The sequence below is a fragment of the Mirounga leonina genome, unplaced genomic scaffold, assembly GCF_011800145.1.
Source record: "Mirounga leonina isolate KUSES-001 unplaced genomic scaffold, KU_Mleo_1.0 Mir_95, whole genome shotgun sequence".
Lineage (NCBI taxonomy): Eukaryota > Metazoa > Chordata > Mammalia > Carnivora > Phocidae > Mirounga > Mirounga leonina.
In genome coordinates, this window is record NW_023270865.1 from 14,831,533 (window position 1) to 14,838,861 (window position 7,329).

Here is a 7,329-nt window from a genome sequence, read left to right on the forward strand (position 1 = left end):
AGATGACACCCATTTATCATTGATTCTCTACATGTAGGTGATTGCTGTTTGGATTTAAAAATTGAGTAGGAGGTAGAAAGCTCTAAGAAAACAAACAACAACAGAAAAAGACACTTCATTCTCCCAGGTGAATAAAGGGAAGATACTCTCCTCCTCTTTTTTCTTTGATCATTTTCTCTGTGTCTTTGAAATGTATGTAAACCTTTTAAAAGCTAAATAAACCTCTTCCCAGCTTTAGAACACAGGAATGTCTTCTTCAAGAACTTAGAATCATCTCTTTGATACGTAATCATCAAGGGAGATAGAGACTCTCTCTCTCAGTTCCTGATTTCTGTGGGAGCCTTGCTCCAACTTACAGTACTGCATTTTGTTTGTATTTTTTCCCTTGCATAAGGCCAATTACTTAATGCAGATGGTCCACCCAGATTACCCAAAATCCAAGAGGACCTATGGGTGGCAAAATGTGCTGTCAAGTCCTCTTACTTTAGGATTAGTTATTGTTCATCTTGAGGACATGTGTGTAATGGGTTGCAGCTGTTTGATGATATAAAAGGGTGAGATTTCCTTCTGCCTTGCCTTCTCTGAGCAGATTGCCCAGATGTGCTTCACATCCTGGCTTGTTTCTTCAATAATGAAATTATTTTCTTTCTCTTTTACCCTTGGAGAGGTTTGGGGGTTGGGGAGAGATTTTGTTTTAATTACATTTCTCTAACAAAAGAAAATCTTTATGGGATTTAAATGCAATCCTTTTCTGTTGTTTATTTCACAGGGACTTGATGTTCCCAAATTTTAGAAGAAATATGTTGTAGCAGGAGGAAGTGGTGTGGGTAAGGATAGACTTTCAATTCCACAATGCTAGAGCTGCCTCTGTTGGGCTCATCAATACTCAAAGGGACAGCTCAATGCACTGGGAGAGGTCCTCTTCTCTTTCTATCCTCTTTTATTTGAAAGTTCCATTTCTTTTGCCCTTATGGTCCTTGTCCTGCTTAGGTTGAACTTGATTTTCTGTCTTTTCTCTTTAGTCCTGTCTTGAAAAATCCTGCTAGTTGTCATATTTATGATACCCCAAGTTTCCTTCACCCACTTCCATGGATTGGAGTATGCAAAGGCCTTTACCCTATCAGCTGCTGATCTTAAATTGATCACCCCACACTTTCCTGTGAGTACCTCTTAGTTCTTTTGGGGGTGTATATGTGGCCTGTTTCCCAGCCACAGGTGTATATGTGGCCCATTTGTTTAAGTCTGCTTTCTTCTGCACAGATATTGATACCACAAAGATCTTGGTTGGCATATCCAGTCATCTGTCAGGGAGTTACTTTGTTTAATTATCTTAGCTCCTCTGCCCTGGGCTGACTCCACTGACATCTGCACTTATATCCTCAAGTCATTACTTTCATTGGGAAAACTGTTATCATTTTCTTCTGAAATTTAATAATTTCTCTATATTTTACATCACTCTCTTAACTTCTCTTTTATTGTCTTTTGCTGCTTTTTTTTTTTTTTTCCCCAGTGAAAACTCAGGTCACTCTGATTTTTTTCCTCACACAAGAGATGTGATTTCTGTCTCTGAACAGCAGAAAACTTCCTCTTTATTATTAATATTCTTTAAATATTGTCGGCCTATTTACTTAATTCCATTCTAAAATTCAGTGATATCTCTATTTTATAAAAATTTTTCCATTCCAAATATCTCATTTGTTCTATTTAATGCTTTCCTCCTTTTCTGCATCATTACTTTCTCAAGGTATTCTCCATGTTACTGACTCTGACTTCAGTGTTATTGGTTCAATTCTGTGGGCTTCTACCGCAGTTTATGTCACTACAGTTTTTTTGGTATTATTTAATTTCTTTCCTATACTCTTCAGATCATTTGTCATATCTTTTTGTGGTTTTATCATAATAAAGATTACTTTACAATGTCTATGTGGTCTATGATATTTGTTAAAGATAAAGTAAAATAATAATTTTTATAGAAGTTGAATAAATGTCAAATATTTTATTTAACTTATGAATGAAGGAACCAGGAAGATATTATAATTGGTTCAAAGGCAATTTCAAAACACACACACACATACACACACCCCATTAGTGGCATTAAAATAAATTTATGGGGGCACCTGGGTGGCTCAGTCGGCTAAGTGTCTGCCTTTGACTCAGATCATGAGCTTAGGGTCCTTGAGGACCTGCAGTGGGGCTCCATGCTCAGTGGGGGGGTCTACTTCTCCCTCGGCACAACTCCCGCCCGCCCCCCTTGCTCTCTCTCTCAGATAAATAAAATCTTAAAAAAAGTAAAAATAAATAAATTTACAAGTTAATACAAAATGTGTTAGTATTCATAGGGCAATAATCCACTGAGTACCACTGGTCGTGATTTGCATGTCTAAAGACAGTGAAAAGCAGAGATAATTTAAAAGAGTACAGTAGACAGGACATTGAATAAACTTTTGCTCATTTTTGACGCTTTTTACAATTTGGGAAAAAATTAAGAACTGTTTGCCTTAATAGTTTTAGTTTATCAAAATAATAGTTCTTCTGAACATTTTTCATACATTTTCTTCTTGGTGACTATCCCCTTCCCTTTTCTTGTCTTAAATATATATGGTATAGTCCATCTAGCTTGGGATAGAAAAATATTAAATAATATCATTTTCATTCCATATTTCACATTAGTTAATTGAAATGTCTATGTTATCTTTAACTGTGCTTTATATTAATTTTACTTTAGTAGCTGTCAGAGGGAGACACAGAGGAGGGACAAAACACCCTTCTACCTCTTATTTTTTTTAACTTGAATATTTTTAAGATTTTATTTTTAAGTAATCTCTACACCCAGTGTGGGACTTGAACTTAAAACCCTGAGATCGAGTTGCATGCTCCATCCACTGAGTCAGCCAGGCACCCCATACTTCGCCATATTTTAAATCAGTGTTTAACTTCACAATAAAAGTCAGCAGGCAATACAGGAATTTACCTTCTATTTCATATTTTTACAAATCTCATTTTACCACTAGCTCTTTAATTGTTAGCCATTGCAAGAATAATCTATTGACTATATAGCCATGGCTCTTTTGTACCAGCAAATTTCTACTTTATTAGAAGCAATAAAAAGTACACAAAAAGATACTATTAGAGCTGAGGCACTGAAACCATGCCTGACAGAATTAATAAGGGTAGGGCGCCTGGGTGGCTCAGTTGGTTGAGCGACTGCCTTTGGCTCAGGTCATGATCCTGGAGTCCCTGGATTGAGTCCCGCATCGGGCTCCCTGCTCGGCGGGGAGTCTGCTTCTCCCTCTGACCCTCCTCCCTCTCATGCTCTCTGTCTCTCATTCTCTCTGTCTCAAATAAATAAATAAAATCTTAAAAAAAAAAAAAAAAAAGAATTAATAAGGGTAAAACTACAGAAAATGTAAAGCTTGTTTTTTAGAGAACTATTTCTCCCTAAACAGCTCTTGTCTCTTTTTAGGCCCCACTAACAAATACACTAGCAGTCTCTGCAGGAGCCCGGATTGAAGGTCAACTGATGTGGTTCTAGCCTATAAGTAGCAAGGCCCTACATTCCTTAGGCCAAATGGTTTTAGGCCACAGATTAGCCCCAGACTATCTATTGGCAGACCAAGAACTGGCCAGCCTAGGCCAGCCTAAACCAGCTCCAGCCCAGTCACCAACTCAACATTTGCATACATGAACCAAGATATGTCTGAAGTTACCTCTGCTTCATTATAATGTTAAAGTCTCTGCCCTAAGAGGACCACAAGCTTTACTAACGTAACAGAGGATGCACAGGGTGAACTACAGGTGTGTTTTCAAAATATGCCTGCATAAACCTACTTCCACCTTTACATGCGATGGCAGAGTTCCCCTTTCTAAATATTCATCCTAAACCCTGAATTAAAAGAACCCACTCACCTTGCTCAGGGAGTCATGACTTTGGAAATTATTCCCTGTCATCTCCTTATTTGCTGCAAATAAAGATTATTTGTGCAAAAATGCCACGTGTTGTAGCCTCTATGGGTAACTCACCAAGGAGCGGGGTCATGTCAGTCTGGTAATGAGTTGGAAACTGTCTTTCAGGGACGCATGTAAGAAATATCCTTTCACTTAAAAATAACAGTTCTCTTCTTGTTTAAGTCACAGGACTTTGGGATTGACAGCTCTGATTACTCCTAATGAGGAAAAGTGCCCCTGTGTTTCTGGAGAAGAGAGGATCATTCAAATATTGAGGTAAGGCAGTACCTAAATCCTTAGCTAATGAATAAGTGTTGGGAAGACAGCCTGTGGATTTGAAGAGGGCATAGAAATTAATTCAATGGACCGTCCTTCTGTAGTACAAGTCTGTATAATTCTTCTCTTTTTCCCTACCCACTCCAAATTACTTTAATTCAGCCCATGACTAGAAATGTATTTACAGGTACACACAGTCTCCAGATAAAACATTTATTCAACTGTACTGCACATTTAATATCTGCTCTACAAAAATATTTATACTCTATCTGAGACAAAACACTCATAGGAGTTGTTTTAAAAGCTTTGAATCATGAAGTTGTGAAACATTTGGATTATGTGGATTAAAAAAATATATAAATTCAGTAGGATGAAATCCCAAAAGCCATTCTCCTTACCCTAAGTAAATGTTTTACAAGACTCATAAATAGTTGTTTTTTTTTTTTTTAGGTTCTTTCTTTCTTTCTTTCTTTCTTTCTTTCTTTCTTTCTTTCTTTCTTTCTTTCTTTCTTTCTTTTTCTTTTTTATTATGTTATGCTAATCACCATACATTACATCATTAGTTTTTGATGTAGTGTTCCATGATTCATTGTTTGCATATAACACCCAGTGCTCCATGCAGAACGTGCCCTCTTTAATACCCATCACCAGGCTAACCCATCCCCCCACCCCCCTCCCATCTAGAACCCTCAGTTTATTTTTCAGAGTCCATAGTTTCTCATGATTCGTCTACCCCTCCGATTTCCCCCCCTTCATTCTTCCCCTCCTGCTATCTTCTTCTTTTTTTTTTTTTCCAACATATAATGTATTATTTGTTTCAGAGGTATAGATCTGTGATTCAACAGTCTTGCACAATTCACAGCACTCACCATAGCACATACCCTCCCCAATGTCTATCACCTAGCCCCCCCATCCTTCCCACCCCCACCACTCCGGCAACCCTCAGTTTGTTTCCTGAGATTAAGAATTCCTCAAATCAGTGAGGTCATATGATACATGTCTTTCTCTGATTGACTTATTTCACTTAGCATAATACCCTCCAGTTCCATCCACATCATTGCAAATGGCAAGATTTCATTCCTTCTGATGGCTGCATAATATTCCATTGCATATATATACCACCTCTTCTTTATCCATTCATCTGTCGATGGACATCTTGGCTCTTTCCACAGTTTGGCTCATAAATAGTTTTTAAGCATAACAATGTTAATATAACTCCTCTTACTATGAAGGAGCATCTGCTAAAATTTTTCGGGAAAGAAAAAAATAACTCAGGGTGATTTGGGACTGTGTAATAGCAAATGAATGACAACACAATATTCCCTGTTTAAAATCAAATGGGAAAATTAATTTACACACACACGCACGCACACCAAGGAATGTTTGAAAAATTCCTACAGAATCCAGTTTGTTATTGCAGAAGATGAGTAGTGAATTCAAATTTTACATGTCTTCAAACGTGTATTTTTATGCTGTTCTTTTACACATAAAGAGTTAGAATTAATGTTCTAAAATCATGAACATGATTATTAAAATATATCTACATTTCTATTTCATTTTATTTGATTAATCATTTGAACAAAATAAGTTGATGACTTTAGTAACACGTCTTTGATATAGGTAAAATATTAATCATATACAAAGGTACAGATATAGGTCAGTAAAACACACACACATACATACATGAACACATACAATCACATTTATGTGGTTTGCCTCCAGTTCTACTATAGGAGTGGCAACACAAATTGAAAAGGGTGCCCATAATTGTAGCAAATACTTTCTAGAAACAAGCTCTTCAGAACAGCATATGACACTTTAATTCAAATTCACTGTAGGGTAAGAAAAGTGCTTCATACTGGATTATAATGGAAAATAAATAGGTATCTGAGGGTGTTTAAGTATAGGAAAATACTTTTGGATAAGAAGATATAACTACTTAAACACATGAGGTACACTGAATATATTTCTCCTTTGGGGGGAAAATCCTTGGAAAATTTTACTTTTTTTTTTTTAAGTTTTTTTATTTATTTATCTGAGAGAAAGAATGGGAGACAGAGAGCATGAGAGGGGGAGGATCAGAGGGAGAAGCAGACTCCCTGCCGAGCAGGGAGCCCGATGCTGGACTCGATCCTGGGACTCCAGGATCATGACCTGAGCCGAAGGCAGTTGCTTAACCAACTGAGCCACCCAGGCGCCCCAGAAAATTTCACTTTTATCATTACACATATAGATAAACTTCTTTCCTTTAAATTCTGTTTTCTTACTTTTATTCTTTCTTTTTATTTTTTGTTGTTACCAGGCATAATTCTAGGTGTTAGGGATATAGCACCCACCCTCACACAAATAACCAAGATTTGTGTGAATCCAATAATTGAAGACATAAAACCACAGTAACATAAGCTGGTTTTGTTTTAACAATGTAGTTCCCTGTAGTAAAAAGTGCAAGTGAAGTTATAAGTATATTATTTAAGGTTCCTATACTTTTATTTTTATATGAAAAGTGAGGTTGGCCTCTGCCTTATGAACCTGGCAGAGTTGCTATCAGCTCTACTTTAGAAAAAGACCATTATATGTACATGCACTTTGGGTAATTATAAGTATAATACATAGATGATGAGTTATAATAATAAATAGCCATATAGCATTACACACCTCTACAAACATTATGCTAAAAGTAACCTGTGAATGCAAATAGAGATTAATATTTTCAATCTGGTTAAGAAAAATATAATCATAGTAAATTGGGAACCATACACAAAAAAATAACCTAGGTCTAATTTTCTTTATGATATCTTTAAGCTACTTATATAAAAAGAATTACTTGTTTTCCTGATTAAAAGATAGTTTCCTAGGCCCTACTCTAGATTTACAGAGCCAACATTTTTAACAAGATTGTTAATAGTCTTAAATATTGAAAATCACTTAGCTTAATTCTGGGAGCTTGTTATTATTAATACCATTATTTACAATTGCTGGGGATTTGTGACTGATTGTTCTAATCATAGACATTCCAAATAAAGTGTTGCACCCATTTCAGAAATATATGTGAATGTTGTTGTTTTTTTTTTTTTTTCTTTTAGTGGGTTAAAAAAAAGAAAAAAAAAC